Raw genomic sequence first — 23,753 nt, 5'->3', positions numbered from 1 at the left:
ATTAAACTGAGAAATAAATGCCAAAATAAAGGAAGCAAGAAACAAAGTGGACTTGAAGCTGGTATAAGAAAGTGGTTACACATGGAACTGACCAGAGCAAATAGATTGAGACCTGCTAAATTCCTGGGCATCCTATATTGCCAAAGGTAGTTTGTATTATTACTGAATCCCTGTAAAAAGACTGCACAACTCTGTTCATTGCCTTCAGACTTGCACTACCTCCTTGAGAGAGACATGTGCTTCCCTCATCCAGTGGAACGTGAGAAGAAGGAATGAATATCATCTTGTGCTATCGAATGCATTAGGAGCCGTTGTATGACTCTACTAATCCTAAGTAGGAGTTATTTCAGTCTGGGCTCCAGAATAAAGAAGTCACATAGAACAAGCTGCTTTCAGGCTATGTATTGTGGACAAATAATGTGAGCAAGAGACAAACCTTTATTGTTGTAAGCCACTGCGATTTGGATGCAAAACTTATCAATGGCTGAATAATACATAAAGAAATGATACTGCTGACCCAAAATCTGTGACCATTTAAGCTTTTAAAAAATGCCAGCCCCCAGTTGAATGAACAGAATGACTATGGAAATTAGACAACTCCCAATGATGGCATCCTCCCCAACATTTATTTCAGATGTGGCCAAGGAGGACAACAGACAGAAACTCTGAGAGAGCTAAAGATGAGCAAAGAAGAGCAGAACCAAGGCCCAATAAAGCAATTCACCCATTTCCAAGATATGGGTTTCTTTTTTGTTAAGATTTTATTTTAGAGACAAAGAGAGGGAGAGATAGAGAGAAACTAGTTCACTCTTCAAATGGCCATGATGGCTGGAGGTGGGCTTGTCCAAAGCCAGGAGCCAGGAATTTCTGGGTCTCCTACATGGGTGCAGGGGCCCAGGCATTTGGGTCATCTTCTACTGCTTTCCAAGGCTATAGCAGAGAGCTGTTTCAGAAGAGGAGCTGCTGGGACACAAACTGGCACCCATATGGAATGCCGGCATCACAGGCAGAGGCATAGGCTAATGAGCTATAGCACTAGCCCCCAAAATATTGGTTCTTTACAATGGCTCCCTACTAAGATTTACTGCTATGGTCCTGTGACTGCTGTACATTTCCCACTCTTTTTTTCTGAACAGCAATCAGGATTTATTATTGATGATGAAGGAGTGCAGAATAGTGGAAGCCATCATGAGAGGAGGGCTTGCCACTTGTCTAAGGGATCACAACTGGGGAGAGGCGCTTCTCAGACACCCTGTCTTCAAATTCACCTGCACTGAACGTGGTGATACCCACTTTTTTGAGATGTGGGTCTTCTGGAGGCCAGAGCACTTGAACTTGGCCCTGTATAGGGCCTCAACCACATGTTCCTTGCTCTGCAGCTTGGTGCAGATGGACATGATGACTGAAACAATGTGAACCCTGGCCACTGTGCCTTGGGGCTTTCCAAAAGCACCCCACATACCTGTCTGCAGCCTGTCAGCTCCATTACAGAACAAAATCTTGTTGATTCAGATGACATGGAAGGAGTGGAGCTGTATTTGAATATGAAATCCATCTTTGTCACAGCTTTTTACCATGTAATTGCACAAATACAGGCAGCCTTCAGGGCTTCAGAAGACAGCTGCTAATATTCATCTGACACCATGTGCTCACCCAGTGGAAACTCACCCACTTTTACCTTATTCTGGCCCAGATCAAAGATATGGATCTTGGCTTCAGGGACACCTCAGCAGAAGTGACTTACACTGGATAGGTCACTGAAAGAAGACAGCTCCCTCTCTTTCTTTATCCAAAATAGAGCTAATTTCATATACCTGGTCTTTGCTACACAATTCCATAGTTTAGTTTTCAGTTTATTGGTTTCCAGACCAAAATAAGACCTTATAAATATGGTGAAGAGGTGAAGATCATGCATTTTGAGCTAGTTGCAGAAAGAGGATTGTTCTGACCCTTAATTTCTTTAGGGAGGAATGTGCCATATGTGTGCAAAGAAGGGTGAACATAGAAACCTAGGCTGAGGGACAGACTATTAAGACAGCGGAACACAAAAAAATTTGTGCTACCCCTTCCTGGACATAGAGATGTTTCCTTGAAGAGATATTTCCCTGTCTCCCCTCTATATAAAGGTGTGGTAGTTCTCAACAAAGAGATTTTCATGAAATAGTTCTTGTATCAAGGTGACTAATTCTCACCAAAGGAATGTTTGTGAAAATCACATTTGTCATTTCTGGGTCAAAGCTTCTAAGAAATGGATGTGTCTTCTTTTTCTTCCTATTAACTGGAAGCAGATAAAAACTGTAAGCACTTAGAGGATGATGGGATCAAAGGATAGGAAGAGCTGCCTGCTGATCAAGAACCCTGCCTTGTATTGATTTATGAGTACTAAATAAACTTCCATTGTATTTAAGCCATTTTTATCATTAAGTCTATTTTTTTACGATAACAAGATTATACTTATTCTAAGCTTCTATATCATTGAAAGGATTACAAGAGATCAAGGACTAAGTACAGTTCAAGAATGTATTAATTGTTCAATAAATACACATTCATTCTATTTCTCGATGTAATAATTAAATTCCGTCTGCTTTTCTGCTACCTTACTCTGCATGCTTTTATTCCTAATAAATGAGTCAGAATATCTGTCCCAATCTGAGTTCTTTACAGAGATACTTCTGCTTACATAAGAATGCACTAAAACCTTATAAAAACTAGCTTTGGTTGTTTGTTTTTGACTTTGGAATTCATCCAGAACTTATCTCGGTGCATTCATGCCCATTCACAATTCTTTATTGTCATCTTACCTCACTTTGCAGTCTCCACTGGATGCTCCATGGATCTGCTCCTCATTTTTATTTTAAATTTTTGTCTTTCATGCTGCACATGCATTACATCTCTTAGACACAGTGCCAATATTAGCCCACCAGTACCGTGTGCCTCCATTCCAACCCTGTCAGACACTGCAGGTCTGCTCCCCATGTCCAGTTTAATTCCTTGGGGAAAGGAGATTTGTAGATTTCAAAGGATTTAAAACTGACTCTCTCCTAACTTCAGGTTTGAAAATGATATATTCAGGGACATTATGCCGCTTCGTGAATCATGCCTTTTCCAGAGAACGCAAATGCATACTTGACCCAGTGCCACTACTGCACAAATGAATAACCACTCTCTGTTGAGCTGTATATTGGAAAGCCTGTCAAGATTTCAAGAAACTAATGGAGTCTTTTATTCATTCCCTTATTCATTATTCTCAGCCTATCCACTTGAAAATATTAGACACTTGAGAGTAGAGACTTTGGCTTGCTTGTTCTTTGTGTCTAGAAAAAAGCCTAGCACATAAATATTTGTTAAACAAGTCACTGAAGAGCCGTGTATCCCCTATCTTCTCTATCATGAAATTCTGCTACCAGTACTGCTTAGACCTTCTTTAAGTCTCCATGTTCTTCCTCCTTCTCATTAACTAAATGTTATGCAAGTTTGTAAAACAAAGAGGCAGGAGAACTTCTCCTGAATAGAAGATGAAGTGGGTAGCCAAACTCTCCTTTTTTAATGCTTGGCTTCCAGGAAAGCAACCATATTCACTTTCATCACTCAAATCCAAGGCCTTCAAGAATTCAGTTGTGGTAGCGTTCCATAAGGCCCTCTATCAACTCCCAAAGGTACCCTGGGGCTTGCTTAGGATTACTAAAGTCTAGCATAAGTGTCATTCAAGATGACTAACTACTATTATTAATCCCTGTTAGAGATCAGTTTTGTGAAACTTTGGGCTTGAAAAGGTATGACTTTTAGAGAATCTAGAACTTGGGTGACAAAGAGTAGTAAATGAAAATGGTTTCACAGAAATGTCTCAATCCATTGAATGATATGGTTCAGCTGGTCCAACATCCCTTTTGTCTTCCTGTAAATCATAAATGGAATATTCCATGACTTTCTAGATGAGAAGATTTCTCTATGTATATAATATCCAGTCAACCCTTGATTCTTAGGAAATTTACCATGGTGTCACCTCCCAGTCAAATCTGAAAAGCATGGCTTAAATTAGAGTTTGGTGGTGGTTATAGCTGGGTCATCATATTTTTATCCAAGTAAGATGATCCAAAGATGTCAAAGAAAATGACTAAGATTTTCGTGTGGGAGTACCCAACAAAGTCAAGAACTTCAAGTTATCTGCAAATTGTTCTGGTTATGGGAGATTTCTGAAGTCTTATGATCATTTACCTCTCATTTCTCTAGACCAATTGTTCTCAATGTATATTCCCCAGAACAGCATCATTATTAATGGACTTGTTAGAAATTCACATTATTAGGTAATACCATAGACCCTGGTGGTAAGACTCAGTAATTTGTGTTTAATAAACCTTCTAGCTATTTCTGTTACAAGCTCAAGTTAGAGAACCACTGACCTAATGTGGTTCTCTGAGATCTTTACATGGGGAAAAGATTTTTATTGCCATTTCATAGTCATTGATAAATTTTGTTCAACTTATCTACAAACTCTACCTACTCAGACTCAGCCTAGTTCTTCATTAAACCTGACAAGCCCTTGAACATCACTGAAGGAAAGCATATTCTTTCAGAAGCAAATCCAAGTTTGGATAGTCTTCAATCTTTATGACTTGTCTGGAAGATCCCAGCCTAGACCAACTACTCTGTGTGGCAATATTATAAAGACATTCCCTTGTCATAAGGCTTTTAGATGAGCTCAAACTATACAAGTGAGCATTAGCTGAACAGAAGCCCATCAGTTTCTTAGACTTGTTCTTGTGTTACCCATTCTAATCAACAACTCAATTAATTATATTCTCTAGCTTCTGTTTGATTTTATATTGTCTTACGAGAATAATCTATTCTGCCTAGACAAATATTTCCTTCAGTTCTTGAAATTTCTCTTCAGACACTCACTATGCACCTGAATCACATTTTCAGACCCACAATGATACTGTGCGAATGATGAGCTTGGCCAACCCTTTAGATAGTATTCCCATCAGGGAAGGTGTTCAACAGATGAAAAGTTTATATAGTTTATCCTTTTTTAAAAAATCTAACTGTGTTGGACAACTCTGGAACAGTTCAACTTTGCTTGGACTCCATCTGTGAACATCATGCCAGGTAGTCCTCCAAGGTAGGCTTCCACGTGACCAGCATGGAAATATTGGACTTTCCTTTCATTTCTGGACCATTTTTCCTTACTGATTCTACTAAATCATGTGTGTTGGGTGGAGGGGGGGAGGTGAAGAGAGAGTCTTTGTCTCTCTCAAATAAATGAAATAAAAAATATTAGAACAAATTTCCATGTACCTATCATCAAGTTTAAATAGCAGTATAATCAAATAGATTACAATTCCTGTATAACCTCCCCTTTAACCTCTTCTCTCCATCCCCCAGAGGTAGTTACTGCAGGTAAATATCATCATGAACAGAAGTATAATCACTGCTCATCATCCAATATATTTTATTCCACTAAGACCAGTTTTAATTATCCTTGATGTTGCCTATACAATCTCAAGCTGGCAACCATCAATCTTGTTTTATGAACCTTTCAGAATAGAGTTAGTGTAATGGCTCTTAATCTTTGTTTTCCTGCTTTTCACCATCATTTCTACTAATGATTTGTTTAATCTTTAACTTTAATTCTACTATTTTCCATTAATACAATTAAATCTAAAGCTGATAACAGCAGACAGGGAGAAAGGGCTTTCTCTGTATCTGATATAATCCTGTCATATAATTTGAAGACATGCTTAAAACTTGCTATGCAAATATCTCTCCATCAATCTGGGTAGGTACTAAATAGGATCACTTCATGCTTTCTTTTCTGAAAGTTTGAGTCATGAGAGCTCTAATAACTTCAGATACCAGAGGTGATATTCCTTTGGTAGTCTGAGCCTCTCTTGAGAATATGAAATACTCCTCTATGTCACTATGTTTCTAGAAGTCTATTACTAGGTTATTCTCAAAACTGGATCTAGAAGATACCTATGTGAGCTTTCCTGAAGAGACTTAAATGATTGCATACATAATATTGTCTGTTCCTAAGCTACTAGGAATTTATGACATTTTTCCTCTATTAGGGACTGTTGATTCTATTGAAGTCTGAAATTACTCAAAGGACTTGATTAAATAGAATATCCAGGAGGGTGATAAGTGTCTTAAGACCTGTCTTTAAGAGTAGAGCTTCAAGGATATTCTGAATATATATTGTAGGAGAAAATACTCTCAATTTTCTTCTTCAAAAAAGAGAAACATCAATGTAATGACGCTTGGTAACTGCTACAATTGAAATAAACTAATTCTAAAAGTATTTTTTTCATTTATTAAAAAAATGGCTTTACTCTCAGATACCTATTGGATCCTATCTTCATCATCCAAAAGGCAAGAGGCAAATCATTTTTGGGAAATTATACAAAGAGAAAGTAGATAAGTATAGATTATACCACTGAGAAAGATTATGTCTGAACTTTTAACATTAAATATCCTGGAAGTTGTATAAATCTCTGTAGTCATAAGAATGGAATGTTAATCAAGTTAATTACACAACTACAATATTCATAATAAAATCATATCCTTTATTTGTCCAAAAGAGAAGCCTATGAAACAGAATAAAATGCTCCTAAAAATGGATTACATTAGCAAGAATGTGAAGCTCAAATATTGTAGTTGAATAATCATGATTTTTCCTTTCTGGGAAAACTATTATAATGTGGGAAAATAGTTAACTGTCATATACACATAATCAAAAATCAACAAATAATGTTAATGTTTTAACATTTTTGCTCCAGTTTTATACGTTTAATAAAGGAACTAAAATATCTCAAATAAAAGTAAAATTCTCTTTGTCTTTCTCCCCAGTCCAAGTCTCCTCTTTTTATTTCCAAAGGCAACTCATAGATCATGAATGTGATGTGTATCCCTTTTGTTTTTGCTCACTCCATTCATGTGCTCTTTTCATTTTGTTTTCAACATACATAACTGTTCTCATATGGGATGTAACATCTCTGATGCTTTTTGTTTGCTGCCATGTTATGGAGGTTACCCTATTGATTGGTATAGATCTATGTCACTCACTTTAATTGCTGTATAGTATTTTATTTCATAACATAATTTTCTTACTCACTGATAGAAAGTTAGTTGTTTCTAATAGGCTATTTTAAACACTGCAGGTTTACAAGATGGTGGAATAGTAAGGGAACTTACTGCTGTAGTCTAGCGGGGAGGATAGTTAGAAACAAGTGGAAGAGTACAATCTCAGGGAAGAGTTAGGGAAAAACTGCAGAGGAAACCACGCAAATTACAGGACACCTAGAGGGTATGGATGCACACAACTCAGGACCCCAGCAGCTGAGAGCCTCAGCACCAGCTGTGCAGAATGAAGTGAGACCAGACAGCAGCAGCCCAAGAACCATTGATAATGCTGCAGGAAGAGCTTGGCATGAGTCAAGCTTGGAGCCGTGTGGGGACAGTGTACCTGCCAACCTAGAGGGAAACGAGGGGACATGTTTCTCTCTTCCTGACCACCTGGCACTGGTGTCCTGTAACTAGCCAAGAGAGGGTGGGTGACATAAAAGAGTTGCACCAGCTCATGTCCACACACCAAGCAACCAGCCAAGAGGAGACATGAGAGTCTGGCTGGCAGAATTGACAGGGGGATGGGTGCTCATGACTATGGGAACTTTGTGTGCTGGGACTATGGAAACAATGTGGCTGCATGGGAAGGCACAAGGTGTGGCTGGGTCTCTGGGCAGTCCTTGTGGATGGCTCCACATGCTCCTTGATTCCCTGGTGAGGTCATTGCTGTGCGATCCATGCTCACACCTTGGACTGTGTGGATCCTTTATGTGGTCCTTATGACAGCATGGATGAATATTATACCCACTGGGGCTAGCACTCAGGCATTGGTCTCCTTAGAATAGAGGGAGTGACCATGAGAGTATGACAACAGAGCTGAACAAACCCCTCTCTGATTAAAAAGAGAGAGGGATTTAACACGACCAACTTGAGTGTCACCTTGGACACTCCTCACCTTTGAACACTGAATAGAGCTCCCTGACCACACCCCGTACATGCCTCTGGCTATTCGCTGAAAGAGCAGACACTAAGCTAAGCCACAAAGGCATAGTCTAAAGATAAAAGCCACCACAGGGGGAAAAAAACAACTAGTATCTCCACAGATGCCTAAAAATAAATGCAGTAATTAAAAAAACAAGAATAAGGAAGACAACATGACACTTCCAAGAGAACAAAACAACACTTCAGTGCTAGAATCTGAAAATGAAAAGACTGAAGAAATGCAAGAAATGGAATTCAAAAACTTGATTGTAGGATTACTTAGAAGTAATCAGAAGCAAATCTATCACTAAGGAAATCCATGCATAACATGAATGAAAATTTATCATATGAAAGTGAAATTTTAAAGAGCAGTCCAAATGAAGTATTGGAAAATAAGAATTCAATAGATCAAATAAAAATGTGGTAGAAAGCATTAACAACAGTCTCAGTGAGGCAGAAGAAAGATATCTGAGTTAGAAGACAAAACTCTGCAAATTTTACACTCAGACCAAAAAAAAAGTAGAAAAAATTAGAATATGAAAAAGTGAAGTTGGAGATTTATGATACGCTATAGAATGACCCAACATATGGGTCTTAGGAGTTCCTGAAGGTATGGAAAAGAGAATGGATTAGAAGGCTTTCTTAGTGAAATAATTACAGAAAACGACCCTCATTTGGAGAAAGAAAGGGACATTCAAGTCCTAATAGACATGATCAGAAAAGATCTTCACCATGACACATTGCAGTCAAAGTCTCCACAGTAAAACATAAAGAAAAGATTCTAAAATGTGCATTAGAGAAGTGCGAAGTTACTTTCACAGGATCTCCAATTAAACTCACAACTCACTTCTCTTCAGACACCCTATAGACTAGGAGAGAATGCTAAGATACATTCCAAGTCTTAAGAGAAAAAACTGTCAACCCAGAATACTGTACCCTGAAAGCTCTCATTTATGAATGAAGGTGAAATAAAGACCTACAAAACAAACAGAAATTGAAAGAATTTGTCACAAATCATCCAGCCTTACATAAAATGATCATACACACAGCACAGAAACATGGTCATCACTATGAAAGAAAGTGAGGGCATAAAATCTCCCAGTAAAAGTACAAAGGAAATCCAAAGTAAACAATAGGAATATTTATGCAAAGATAGGAGGGCAAAGTCATTACTTATCAATAGTCTCCTTGAATGTAAGTGGCCTCAATGCTCCAGTTAAAAGATACAGACTATGGTGGGTGCCACGGCTTACTAGGTTAATCCTCCGCCTGCGGTGCCAGCACCCTGGGTTCTAGTCCCAGTTGGGGCGCTGGATCTGTCCCGGTTGCTCTTCCAGTCCAGCTCTGGCCCGGGAAGGCAGTGGAGGATATGGGGGGCCCTGCACCCGCATGGAAGACAAGGAGGAAGCACCTGGCTCCCGGTTCCTGGCTTCGGATTGCCACGGTGCGCCAGTCGCAAAGTGCCAGCCGTAGTGGCCATTTGGGGGTGAACCAATGGAAGGAAGACCTTTCTCTCTGTCTCTCTCTCTGTCTCTCACTGTCTAACTCTGCCTGTCCAAAAAAAAAAAAAAAAAGATACAGACTGGATGAATGAATTATAAAACAGAGCCCATCTATTTGCTGCCTATGAGAAACACATCTCACCACCAAAGATAAACACAGACTGAAAGTCAAAGGATGGAAAAAGATAATCCATGCTAAAAGAAACCAAAAGAATGCTGGTATATGGTATAGTGCTCCTAATATCAGATGAAATAGACTAATAAACACAAAAACTTTTAAAAGAGACAAAGATGGGCACTATGCAGTGATTAAGGGATCAATTCAACAGGAAGATGTGACTATTATAAATGTATATACACCAAATTATAGGTCACCTGGATATTTAAGACATGTTAATTGATCTAAAGGGAGACATCAGCTCCAATACAATGGTAATGAGGGACTTCAACACCCCACTTTCAGTAGTGGACAGATCAACCAGACAGAAAATCAGCAGGGAAACAACAGAGTTAAACAATACTATAGACCAAATGGATCTAATGGATATCTACAGAAATTTTCAACCTATAGTTGCAGAATACATGTTCTTGTCACTAGTACATGGCACTTTCTCTAGGATAGACCACATATGTCTGGGCCATAAAGAAAGTCTCAACAAATTCAAAAAAATCAAAATCATACCATACATCTACTCGGATCATAGTAGAATGAAGCTGGAAATCAACAACTCAAGAATCTCTAGAACATATGCAAACACCTAGAGAGTGAACAACATGCTCCTGAATGAAAAGTGGGTCATAGAGGAAATCAAAAGAGAAATGAAAAAATTTCTGGAAATCAATGAAGATGACAATAAAACATATTAAAACTTATGTGATATAGCAAAAGTGGTGTTAAGAGGAAAGTTTATAGCACTTGGCACTTACATGAAGAAATTGGAAAGGCACCAAATAAATGAGCTATCAATGCATCTCAGGGACCTAGGAAAACACCAGCAAACCAAGCCCAAAAGTAGCAGGAAAAAATAAATAATTAAAATCACAGAAGAAATAAACAAAAATTCAAACAAAAAAAATAAAAGATCAGTGAAACAAAGAACTGGTTTTTAAAAAAAAAAAAAAAAAAAAACCAAAATTGACACACCATTGGCCAAACTAACCCCTCCTCAAAAGAGGGAGAGGACCCAAATCAATAAAATTAGGGATGAAAAAGAAAGTGTAGTAATAGACACCACAGAAACAAAAAGAATCATCAGAAATTACTATAAAGAACTGTATGCCAACAAATAGGGAAACCTAGAAGAAATGGATACATTCATGAATACATACAGCCTACTTAAATTGAGCCATGAAGACATAGAAAACCTAAACAAACCAATAACCAAGGTAGAAATCGCATCAGTAATAAAGGCCCTCCCAGGGACTGGCACTGTAGCACAGCGGGTTAACGCCCTGCCCTGAAGCACTGGCATCCCATATGGAAGCCAGTTTAAGACCTGGCTGCTCCACTTCTGATCCAGCTCTCTGCTGTGGCCTGGGAGAGCAGTGGAAGGGCCCCTGCACCTGTGTGGCAGACCTGGAGGAAGCTCCTGGTCCCTGGCTTCAGATTGGTGCAGCTCTGGCCATTGTGGCCAGTTGAGGAGTGAGCCAACAGATAGAGTACCTCTCTCTCTGCCTCTCCTGTCTCTGAGTAACTCTGACTTTCAAATAAATAAATAAATCTTATGAAAAAAGGCCCTCCCAGCAAATAAAATCTCAGAACCAGATGGCTTCACTGTGGAATTCTACCAGACATTTAAAGAAGAACTAACTGAAATTCTCTTCAAGCTATTCAAAACAATTGAAAGGCAGGAAATCCTCCCAAATTCTTTATATGAAGCCAGCATTACCTTAATTTCTAAACCTGGAAAAGACGCAACTGAGAAAGAGAACTACAGATCAGTTTCCCTAAGGAACATAGATGCAAAAATCCTCAACAAAATACCAGCCAATCAAATCCAACAACACATTAGAAAAATCATTCACCTAGACCAAGTGGGATTTATCCCAGGTATGCAGGGATGGTTCAACATTCACATGTCAGTATGATACATCACATTAACAAATTGAAGGAAAAAAAAAACCCTTATTATCTCAATAGATGCAGAGAAGGCATTTGATAAAATATAATACCCTTTCATGATGAAAGCTTTAAGAAAATTGGGTATAGAAGAAATATTCCTTAACACAATCAAGGCAAGTTATGACAAACCCATGGCCAGTGTCCAATTGAATGGCAACAATTTGAAGCATTCCCACTGATATCTGGAACCAAACCTGGATGCCCACTGTCACCATTGCTATTCAATATGGTTCTGGAAGTTTTAGCCAGAGTCATTAGGCAAGAAAAAGAAATCAAAGGGATATGAATTGGAAATGAGAAAGTCAAACAATCCCTATTTGCAGATGACATTATTCTATATATAGGGGATCCAAAACACTCCACTAAGAGAGTATTGGAACTCGTAGTAGATTTTGGTAAAGTGGCAGGATATAAAATTAAGACACAAAAATCAATGGCCTCTATATTTACAGACAATCTCACAGCTGAGAAAGAACTTCTAAGATCAATCCCATTCACAATAGCTACAAAAAAAATCAAATACTGTCGAAAAAATTTAACAAGGATGTCAAAGATCTCTATGAAGAGAATTATAAAACATTAAATAATAAAATAGGAGAAGACACAAAAATATGGAAAAATCTTTCATATCCATGGATTGGAAGAATCAATATCATCAAAATGTCCATACTACCAAAAGCAATTTACAGATTCAATGCAATACCAATAAAAATACCAAGGACATTTTCACAGACATTGAAAAAAATAATGCTGAAATTCATATGGAAACAGAGGAGACCCCATATAGCTAGTAATCTTATACAACAAAATCAAAGCCAGAGATATCACAATACTAGATATCAAGACATACTACAGGGTAGTTATAATCAAAACAGCTTGATAACTGGTACAAAAACAGGTGGGTAGGCCAATGGAACAGAATAGAAATGCCAGGATTCAACCAGGCATCTACAACCAACTTATCTTTAACAAAGGAACTAAAATCAATCCCTGGAGCAAGGACAGTCTCTTCAACAAATGGTTCTGGAAAAACTGGATCTCCATTTGTAGAAATATGAAGCAAGAACCCCACCTTACACCACAAATCCACACAAAAAGGATTAGAAACCCAAATGTTTGACTCAATACCATCAAATTATTAATGAACATTGGGGAAAACTTGCAAGACATTGGCATAGGTAAAGAGTTCTTGAGAAAGACCCCAGAGACAGAGGCAACCAAAGCCAAAATTGACATATGGCATTAAATCAAACTGAGAAGCTTCTGCACTGCAAACGAAACACTCAGCAAAGTGAAGAGGCAACAAACATAATGGGAGAAAATATTTGCAAACTATGCAACTGATAAAGGATTAATAACTGGAATATATAAAGAGCTCAAGAAACTCAACAATAAGAAAACAAACAACCCAGTTAAGAAATGGGCAAAGAACTTGGACAACAGAGGAAATCCAAATGGCCAACAGACACATGAAGATGTGCTCAGGATCACTAGCCAACAGGGAAATGCAAATCAATACCACAATGAGGTTTTAACTCATCCTAGTTAAAATGGCTTTCATACAGAAATCAACAAATACAAATGCTGGCAAGGACGTGGGGAAAAGGGTACCTAATCCACTGTTGGTGGGAATGTAAACTGTTATTTCCACTGTGGAAGACATTATGGAGACACATCATAAATCTCAAAATAGACCTACCATATGATCTAGCCATCCCACTCTTGGCAATTTATCCAAAGGAAAAGAAATAAGCATATGAAATAGTGTTCTATACCTCCATATTGTGAATTGCAGCTCAAATCACAGTAGATAAGATATGGAATCAACCCAAATGTCCATCAACTGAAGACTGGTTAAAGAAATTATGGTATTTGCACACTATGGAATTCTATGCAGCAGGAAAAAAAAAGGAAATCCTGTCATTTGCAACAAAAATGGATGATACTGGAAAACATCATACTTAGTGAAATAAGCCAGTCCCCACAGGACAAATGCCATATGTTCTCCCTGATCTGCAATAACTAATAGAGCACCTAAAAGGTAATCTATAGAAGTGAAATTAACACTTCAATATGTAATGACTTTGAGCAGCCCTTGTCTTGACTATTGAGGAACATTTTTCTTCTTCATATTATTTGTTGAATTCTTTACTTAGTATAGAGTTAATTGTATGTGTATCAAGTTTAAAAATAGATCTTATTAACAAATAAGAATGGGAATAGGAGAGAGGGGAGGAAGAGAGGAAGGAGATTGGGTGGGTGGGTGGGTGTGCTAGGAGAATCACTATGTCCCTAAGTTGTATTTATGAAATGCATGAAGTTTTTATTCCTTAAATAATGGTTTCTGGGAGGAAAAAAAATACTGCAGCAGTTGATATTTTTGAGATATCTTCCCTTGCACATGTGCTGGAATATCTTAATACAAAATTAGTCTGCTATAGATTTTCTGAATTTTAAGGCCTACTTGCAGATAACTTTGCTTGGCCAGGCCAAATAATTTTGTGGGCCATATACCCACAATGAGTCAGATCTTTATCACTCCTCCTGGAGCATGAGATGTTGTCAGCATGCCAAACACTTTTCTTTTTTTGGCCACACAGAACCCAAAGTATCCTTCCTTGGTTTGGAAAACTTTCACAAGCTCACATCTGCCACTCTAGACCTCAAATAGACTCTGATCTCTCCTTTCCTAGGCTTTACCAGACAGACTCACCCCAGTTAGATCACAAATGAAAAACCAATAACATAATTGGAAACAGGTACCCCTTGGAATCCACTCTTACTGGTAGTATGTGAACCCGATTTTCAGAAGCCTCAGAGATAAGAGGCTCTAGAAGCAACATTCTGTTGTTGGTGCTGGTGTTATTGACATGAACAGAAGTTTGTATTCAGAATCTCTAGTGGTTGTGGAGAGTCAGTGGTGCTGAGTAATGGGATTTGGGGTGTTTCTCTGGTCATATTATAGACTGTTTTAATAGTTAGTTGAATATTCTAAAAACTGTGAGCTCTGGAAACAGGATGCTTCCTCTTCCTCCTCTATAAAATGTGGGAAATAACTGTATCTTTCCTATAGTATTTTCTGAGAGTTAAATGAAAAAATAGGCATTTTTGGACTGTGCCTGGAATATAGTTACCAATCAATAAATGTTAGCTATTATAATCTACTATGTTCTTTTTCTATTTAAACTGTTGGCTTCTGTAGGTTGCAGTTATGGAATCTTTTCTGATCCATTCAAATACTTTTATTTTTCATAATTTGTTAGATGAGAAACAATATCTTACTATTTTATTGCATTTCCATTGATCCTAGTGAATCTGTCTCTTTTTTCATATGTTTATGGATAATTTGAATTTCATGTTCTGTGAATTGCTTGTTAGTATCTTTGCCTATTTTGTATTGGGTTCTCTTTTCCTCATTGGATTGTATGCTCTCTTTATATGTATTTGGATACTAAACTTTTTTGTGGCCGATGCTGCGGCTCACATGGCTAACCCTCTGCCTGCGGTGTTGGCACCCTGAGATCTAGTCCCGGTTGGGGCACCGGATTCTGTCCCAGTTGCTCTTCTTCCAGTCCAGCTCTCTGCTGTGGCCCGGGAAGGCAGTGGAGGATGACTCAAGTGCTTGGGCCCTGCACCCACATGGAAGACCAGGAGGAAGCACCTGGTTCCTGGCTCCTGGCTTCGGATCCGTGCAGTGCACCGGCTGTAGCAGCTACCTGGGGGTGAACCAATGGAAAGGAAGACCTTTCTCTCTCTCTCTCTCTCTCTCACTGTCTAACTCTGCCTGCCAAAAAATAAAAAAAAAACCTTTTTGTGCTTTATGTGCTACAAATATCTTCTCCCAGTCTGTCACCTGCATTTAACTTACAAGTTCTTTTATCATGCTGTAGTCTTAAATTTTGATGTGATCTAATTTATTAGGCTGTTTCTTTATCAGTTAGGCTTTTTGTGCCTCACTGAAATTCTTTCTTATCCTGAGGTCATAAATATATTATCCTATATTTCCCCTAAGAGATTTAAAGTATGCTCTTTCACATTTCAGTGTTTATTCTGTATTGGACTATGATTTTTAAAAATAAATTGTGAAAAGAGTTATAGCAACAGGATATCTCCATTATTTTGCAGATACTAGCTTACCAACAATGAGTACAGTAGCGCTGTCTGTAAGAAATTACAGAGCCATTTTACTAAGGCACTTGAAGCAAAGGGGCAGACTTAAGGAGAGACTGATAATACAAACTGATGAGTCTAGTTTTATAGGGTCTGACCAAAGTACTTCATAGATGCAATATCTTGCTTGCTTTGCTTAAATTTTTTTCAATCACAAACACATCCCACACATTTTGCATGTCTCTATGTAACTAAAGGTCTGCAATTCAGAAGATGTCATTTTTGTCATGCTAAGATTGGATTTCATTTTACCTAAGACAATTCTAGGCTGAAAGGGATAAAAATGGTTGAAGGAGCAACACAGAAAAAATCTATGAAAACTCAAAGCTGCCAGCAGCCTTGCACCAGCTCTGCTCCTGGGCAGTGTGATGATGTTCTCCAGCCAATGCATCAGTGCTCTCGGCTGAGACTTGAAATGGATTGTGTCATTTTAAATTAATCATTTCCTACTTCTTTCCATATCTGTTTTGGCCCAGAATAGAAGTCTGGCTTTGCAGATTCTTTCTACCCCTCAAATAAAAAGACTATTTTCATTTGCTCCCACATTTCTCCACCGGGAGTCCATATAAAATTGGATTTTGTGCATATAGCATATAAATATTCATTTGCTTAAAACTACATTAGTTTTGCTTGCTAGGGGTTTTGAAACTAGTGGATGTACTGTAGTGTCACTGAAAAAGCTTAGCTGAGGCACTTGGATCCCTCTACAGTTTTGTTGGTGCCAGTCTGCCCTGGGCTTGAAGTCCTACGAGTAGATAGTTGAGATTTATATTTATGTGTTAAAACTTGCGTTTTCAAACTCCATGGTCCATAACAAACAGCTGGAGAGCTTGTGAAAGTTCAGATTCTGAGACTCATTTTAAGAGATTCTGATTCTGTAAGTCTGGAATGAAATTCAAGCATGTGTATTTTTACATGAATCCCTTGAAAAAAATAGTTCATGAAGTTTCCTTTGAGAAAATGTAGGTTATGGTGTTTTGTCTCTAGGAAACTTCTTTTGCATTCTAAACATCTGAGACTAAGAAAAAAATTGTACATTAATATGGACCAATCATCAGTTTTTCTAGTCATCTAAAATCCCTGAAGGAGAGGAGTCTGGATAAAAAAGTATCTTTTGCAAAAATGAAAAGTAAAAGTGGAGATATATTTAGACCACAAAGCAAGCAATAGGTGAATTTTAGGTATGCAAATTATATTTTTAAAAACTTTTTGGTGTTTGCAAGAAAAAAATCTAGTGTATATAGCAAAATATAAAATTAGTGAACTTACAAAGACACATCAATAGAAAATATCCAAAATAAAATTCAAAGAAATTTTGTTTAAAAAGAGGATGGAGGAGAATACAACAAGTATGTGGGAGTAAGTTAGGCCTCACATGCGTGTACTTAGAGTCCTACAAAGAGCGCAGAGAGGGACTATGGCATAATAATAGTCTGAGAAATAACTGCTGGGCAATTTCTTTTTTTCTTTTTTATTTTTTTGGTTTTTTTTTTTTTTTTTTTTTTTTTTTTGACAGGCAGAGTGGACAGTGAGAGAGAGAGACAGAGAGAAAGGTTTTCCTTTTGCCGTTGGTTCACCCTCCAATGGCTGCCGTGGCCGGCGTGCTGCGGCCGGCGCATCACGCTGATCGGAAGCCAGGACCCAGGTGCTTCTCCTGGTCTCCCAGGCGGGTGCAGGGCCCAAGCACTTGAGCCATCCTCCACTGCATTCCCTGGCCATAGCAGAGAGCTGGCCTGGAAGAGAGGCAACTGGGACAGAATCTGGCGCCCCGACCAGGACTAGAACCCTGTGTGCTGGCTCTGCAGGACGAGGATTAGCCTATTGAGCCGCAGCGCCTGCCAGCTAGGCAATTTCTAAAGACAATAAAAAAGCCTAATAATTCATAGATTTGGAAATCCCAGTGAATCTGTAGCAATATAAGTACAAAGACAACTACATCATGCCATATCATAATCAAACTGATAAAGATTACAAAACTCAAAAATATTGAAATGTTCACATGTTCATTTGTCCTTTGTCTAAATTTGCACACTGGTTTTACAAGCAGTGGAAAGGAGGAATAAAATGTGGCAAGATGCAGAACCAAGCTTAGGCATTCTTCTCATGACTGATGATAGGTCTGGATCCATGATGTTTAAGTACAGGTTAGTGGAATTAGAGGCAAATGGTAGAGCAGTCTCAAAGCCAAGTTAACATCTGTCCACATGTCTTTTGGCATAGCCCAGCCTCAAGAACATTGTGAACGTGAGCTCACACTGAGTACACTTTGTTAACAATGGAATTTATACTCAGCAAGGGACTTCAATCACAGGGGCTTCTAGTAATGGGATGAGAGGCCACAGGGTTGGGGGGAAGCATTAGTTCCTCAAGGATGTTACCTGACACACACACTAATAATGTCACTTTATTGGACATGGAAGGCAAAGTATTTCAGAAGCACACACACATCAGGATTTGAATTCTAGCTCTATCACTGACTGGTCATGTTGACTACACTTTGGTTTCCTCATCAAGCAAATTAAGATAATGATATCTGCTATATAGATAGTAATATATTGAAAAATCCGTGAGAAGATTAGAGGATATGTATATATAAACATATAAATAGGTACAGAAAATTGATGAAAATATATATTATCCTGGCAAAGGGGTAGCTTGTAACATTAGTTCACTTTCAACTAGAGAATAGTAGTATTCAAATTCCTAGCCCCTGTTTTCTGTGGCTATACCATGATTGCAGAGCTTTAAGTACACTATGTCAGCATTAATAAACATCACCGTTTTTTTGGTTTTTCATTTTTTATTTACATATTTATTTTTTGACAGGCAGAGTTGGACAGTGAGAGAGAGAGAAACAGAGAGAAAGGTGTTCCTTCCATTGGTTCACCCCCCAAATGGCCGCTACAACTGGTGCTGCGCTGATCCGAAGCCAGGAGCCAGGTGCTTCCTCCTGGTCTCCTATTTTTTATTTCATATCAAACTTTCTTTGAAAAATGTATTTTATGTTTTGATAGAAACAATGGAGAACTGGGAAGAAAAGGAATATTTTCATTTATATATTTTAATTCAGTATGGCACATTTTAGAAACTTCTGTTTATTATGACAGGATTGTTTAATTTTTTGAAAACTTTTATTTAATAAATATAAATTTCAAAAGTACAACTTTTGGATTATAGCAATTTCCCCCCCAACCACCTTCACTCCTGCAAACCATCCCATCTCCTACTTACTCTCCCATCCCATTCTTCATTAAGATTTATTTTTAATCATCTCTATATACAGAAGATCAACTTAGTATATACTAACTAAAGATTTCAACAGATTGTACCCACACAGCTACACAAAGTATAAAGTAATGTTTGAATACTAATTTTACCATTAATTCGCATAATACAATACATTAAGGACAGAGATCCTACATGGGGAGTAAGTGCACAGTGACTCCTGTTGTTGACTTTACAAATTGACACTCTTGTTTATGACATCAGTAATCACCCGAGGCTCTTGTCATGAACTGCCATAGCTATGGAAGCCTTCTGAGTTTACAAACTCTGATCTTATTTAGACAAGGCCACAAAAAAGTGGAACTTCTCTCCTCCCTTCAGAGAAAGGTACCTCCTTCTTTGATGGCCCCTTCTTTGCACTGGGATCTCACTCACAGGGATCTTTCATTTAGGTCATTTTTTTTTTTTGTCACAGTGACTTGGCTTTCCATGCCTGAGAAAGTCTCATGGGCTTTTTAGCCAGATCTGAATGCCTTAAGGGCTGATTCTGAGGCCAGAATGCTGTTTAGGGCATCTGCTATTCTATGAGTCTGCTATATATCCCGTTTCCCATGTTGGATTGTTCTCTCCTTTTAATTCTATCAATTATTATTAGCATACACTGGTCTTATTCATGTGATCCCTTTGACACTTAATCCTATCTTTATGATCAACTATGAACTTAAACTGATCACTTTAACTAGTAAGATGGCATTGGTACATGCCAACTTAATGGGATTTGGAATCCTATGGCACATTTCCAGCTCTACCATTAGTTTGTGGGAATGTGTGCTGAACTGTACATCCCTCCCTCTCTTATTCCCACTATAATTTTTAACAGGGATGAATTTTCAATTAAATTTAAACACATAAGAATAATTCTTTGTTAATTAAAGAGTTCAACAAATGATATTAAGTAGAACAAGGAAATACTAAAAAGAATAAAATAGTAAGCTGTTCCTCGACAGGACAAGGGCTGATCAAGTCATTGCTTCTCATAGTGTCAGTTCCACTTCTACAGGTTTCCTTTTTGGTGCTCAGTTAGTTGTCACAGATCAAGGAGAATATAGTAATGTTTTCCCTTTGGTACTGGCTTATTTCACTCAGCATGATGTTTTCCAGATTTCTCCATTTTGTTGCAAATGACCAGATTTCATTTTTTTTTACCACTGTGTAGTATTCTATAGAGTACATATCCCATAATTTCCTTACCCAGTCTTCTGTTGATGGGCATTTAGGTTGACTCCATGTCTTAGCTATTGTGAATTGAGCTGCAATAAACATTAAGGTGCAGACAGCTTTTTTGTTTGCCAATTTAATTTCCTTTGGGTAAATACCGAGGCATGGGATGGCTGGGTCATGTGGTAAGGCTATATTCAGGTTTCTGAGAGATCTCCAAACTGTCTTCCATAGTGGCTTTACCAGTTTGCATTCCCACCAACAGTGGATTAGTGTGCCTTTTTCCCCACATCCTTGTCAGCATCTGTTTTTAGTTGATTTCTGTATGTAAGTTATTCTAACCGGGGTGAGGTATCATCATTATTTTCAAAAAGGGATTTATAGCTGGTTATTTGGTATTCATCCCTTTTCTGAGATAAAACTTTTCTCCAGTTAATTAAAAATTGTTAGTTCTATTATTATGCTCTTGCTTAAGAATGTTATGTAGAAGGATATTTTAATTTGGGACATATCCAACAAACCAAAATAAGTGCGTCTTTAAAAATTATTTCTAATGACTTTTTTTAAAAAACAAAAAGAACATAAAATGATAAAAACATATAACTTAGAATGGATTGACTTCTTGAGTTTTAACACATATAATAGAACTTGCTCATCACTCATTACCCTTTCAATCTGTTATATAATAAAGAGTTGCCTAAGACTTTTACTTATAAAATCAAATTTAAGTTCTAATAATATTCCTGATTCAGCAGAAATTCAGAAAGTGCTTGTGATAGTTGATCTTTATTCATTATAAATAATTTTAGGTTTTTGTTTCAGAGTTCTGGATATTTTAGCATATATTTTCTACTTCTTGCAAGAAAATTCAAATTTGATTGAATATCTCTTTAGTCTTATAAAGATGACTCAAAGGTAGCTCAAGGTCATAGGAACTATCCCTGTGACATTTTTTGTGTTAGATGCAATCACTCTCCTCTGGATGTTTTACTATATTTGGGAATTTATTTCCCTCAATGTCAATTTTCTTCTATATATTTCTTTTAACAAAGCTATCAAAAGATTAAAATCATTAGAGACAAAAAATAAATATCTAAGATGAGCTTTTATGCTTCTTGGACTTAGGAAAGTATTCAGTACCTAAGACCACTCAACAATTATTTTTTTAAACCTTGGCATAATTTTGATCAAGTACTATAACTCTGCTCTGTATTATTGCAGTTAGTTGTATTATTTATCTATAATATGTTCTCTGTAGCAAACAAGAAATTTGAAATGAGGGTTTTACCTAGTTGGATGACTTTTAAAGTTCTTAATATTGAAGGAATAATGATCACCTTTTTTTCTTTGTCATCTGCATGGAAGATTCAATTGTAATATATGATTCAGCAAACATATTATCTGTGATAATATTTAATAGTGATGTATTACCTTCCTCTTGGGGAAGGTTCTAGCCACTCCATAAAGTTAAGAGAAGTGATAAACAAATATCAAAGGTCACAACACTCACTTCTGAAACACTGTCACCCCAGGGTGAATTGCAACTGCTTAACAGTGCAGTGATATTTCATGCTGTTTTAGAGGAAGGAAGCAAGAAAGAAGATGCCAAGTAACATTTCCAGGTAACTGAATAAGAATTTCTTGTATTTTACTAATATCTCAGATATTTGGCTATGGCTCAGGTCTTTGTGCTTCATATCCAATTGAAACGGCAAGGATGGGGACTGGTGTTGTGCGTAATGGGTTATACCACTACCTGCCACACTGGCATCCTATATGGGTGCTGATTGGAGTCCTGGCAGCTCCACTTCCAAACCAGCTCCCTGCTAATGCACCTGGAAGGGCAGTAGAAAATGGCCCAAGTCTTTGGGCTCCCGCACCCACATTGGAGATTTAGGTGAAGCTCCTGGCTCCTGGCTTTGGCCTAGCCCAACTCTGGCCATGATGGCCATTTGGGAAGTGAACCAGCAGCTGGAAGATTTCTTTCTCTCTCTCTCTCTCTCTCTCTCTACTTAACTTCATCTCTCTCTGTAACTCTGCCTTTCACATAAGTAAAATAAATCTTTAAAAGATAAATGGCGTGGATTCCTGAGCTGGCAGAATATCAAACCTATAGATAAATAGGCTTTATCTAGTATGTAAAGCTGAAATCTATACTTTGAGCCCATATCCAGACGGACAAAGCAAGAGAGAATTTAATTCCCAAGATGGAGAGAAAAGATAATTTGCCGAGGAAACCAAATATCCTAGGTAAACATTTTCTTATTCTGTTAGGTTTGAGGAGAAAACAGTGCTCCAACATAAGCTGAAGTTACAGTGAAATACCCCAATATACTTGCTGTGGCAGGCAGAAATCCATAATGACTCCTACCTCGTGGTGTTTATTCTCTTGTATAACCTCCTCTCTTTGACTGCAGTCATGACTTGTGATATGCTTCTAACTGATAGAACACGGCAGAGATGATGGGGTGTCACTCCCATTTTACATTATGTTATATAAGACTCATGCTAACACACAGGAGCTGGCATTTCTTATGAGCTTGATGAAGTACATTTGGGAGAAGCCTATTCATCAAGGATGTGCAGGTGATATCTAGGAACGGTGGGCAGCTTATAGGACCTGCTCCCAGACTCCAGGCAGTAGCCAGTGAAAAGCTAGGGCTCTCTGTCGTACAGCAGGAAGGCAATGATTTCCGCCAACAATCTGAACAATCTTGGAAGCAGATGTTGGCCCAGTCAAACCCCTGCATAAGAAAAAAGCCCAGCCAACATCTTTGTTGCAACCTTGGAAGACTTTGAGGAGAGGAGTCAGTTAAATTGAACTTTTATAACATAGAAACTGGTGTATAATATATTTATGTCGTTTTTATACCTCTAGGTTCCTGGTAACTTGTCATGCCACTGTAGAAATCTAACATGCCCAAAAAACTGACCAAAATTATACGCAGACAATACTAAATGTTGCTCAAGAATGTGAAACAATTGAAATTTTCATATACTGCTAGAGAGAGTAGAAATAGCTTCTGCTACTTTGGAAAGCCATTTGGACAATTTGGCAGAGTCTTCCAAAATTTGTATCTATAGCTTTATATCTAGTGTCACAGCAACTTTACTCTTAGATATGTAACTAAAAAAAAAGATGCATACTTTTAGCGAAGACAGTCCAAGAATACCCTCTGTTGTGCTACTTGAGATAATCTTCAAGTGGAAACAACCTAAATATCCATTACCAGTAAAATGGAGAATAAGTTGTGATTTGTTCATAAATACAATGATTTTATACAGTGATGAGATAAATGAACCACAAGTGCACACAATATGGAGCTTATAAGCATAACATGGACAGAAAGAAGCCCATGAGAGTATTTCAGGCATGGAAAGCCAAGACACTCTGGCAAAAGATCTCTGTGAGTGAGATCCCAGTGGAAAGAACAGATCTTCAAAGAAGGAGGTACCTTTCTCTGAAGGGAGGA

At 37.9% G+C, this 23,753-nt stretch overlaps 1 pseudogene; it reads right to left on the bottom strand.

Annotated features, from left to right (window-relative positions):
- Positions 1–1,212: 1,212 nt before the first annotated feature.
- Positions 1,213–1,915, bottom strand: LOC127490920 (large ribosomal subunit protein uL16-like; annotated as a pseudogene).
- Positions 1,916–23,753: the final 21,838 nt, after the last annotated feature.

The sequence above is a fragment of the Oryctolagus cuniculus genome, chromosome 11 (assembly GCF_051225735.1).
Source record: "Oryctolagus cuniculus isolate XC-2025 breed Fujian yellow rabbit chromosome 11, ASM5122573v1, whole genome shotgun sequence".
Taxonomy (NCBI): domain Eukaryota; kingdom Metazoa; phylum Chordata; class Mammalia; order Lagomorpha; family Leporidae; genus Oryctolagus; species Oryctolagus cuniculus.
The sequence above is the reverse complement of the archived record's forward strand: the minus strand, read 5'-3'. Positions and strand labels throughout refer to the sequence as shown.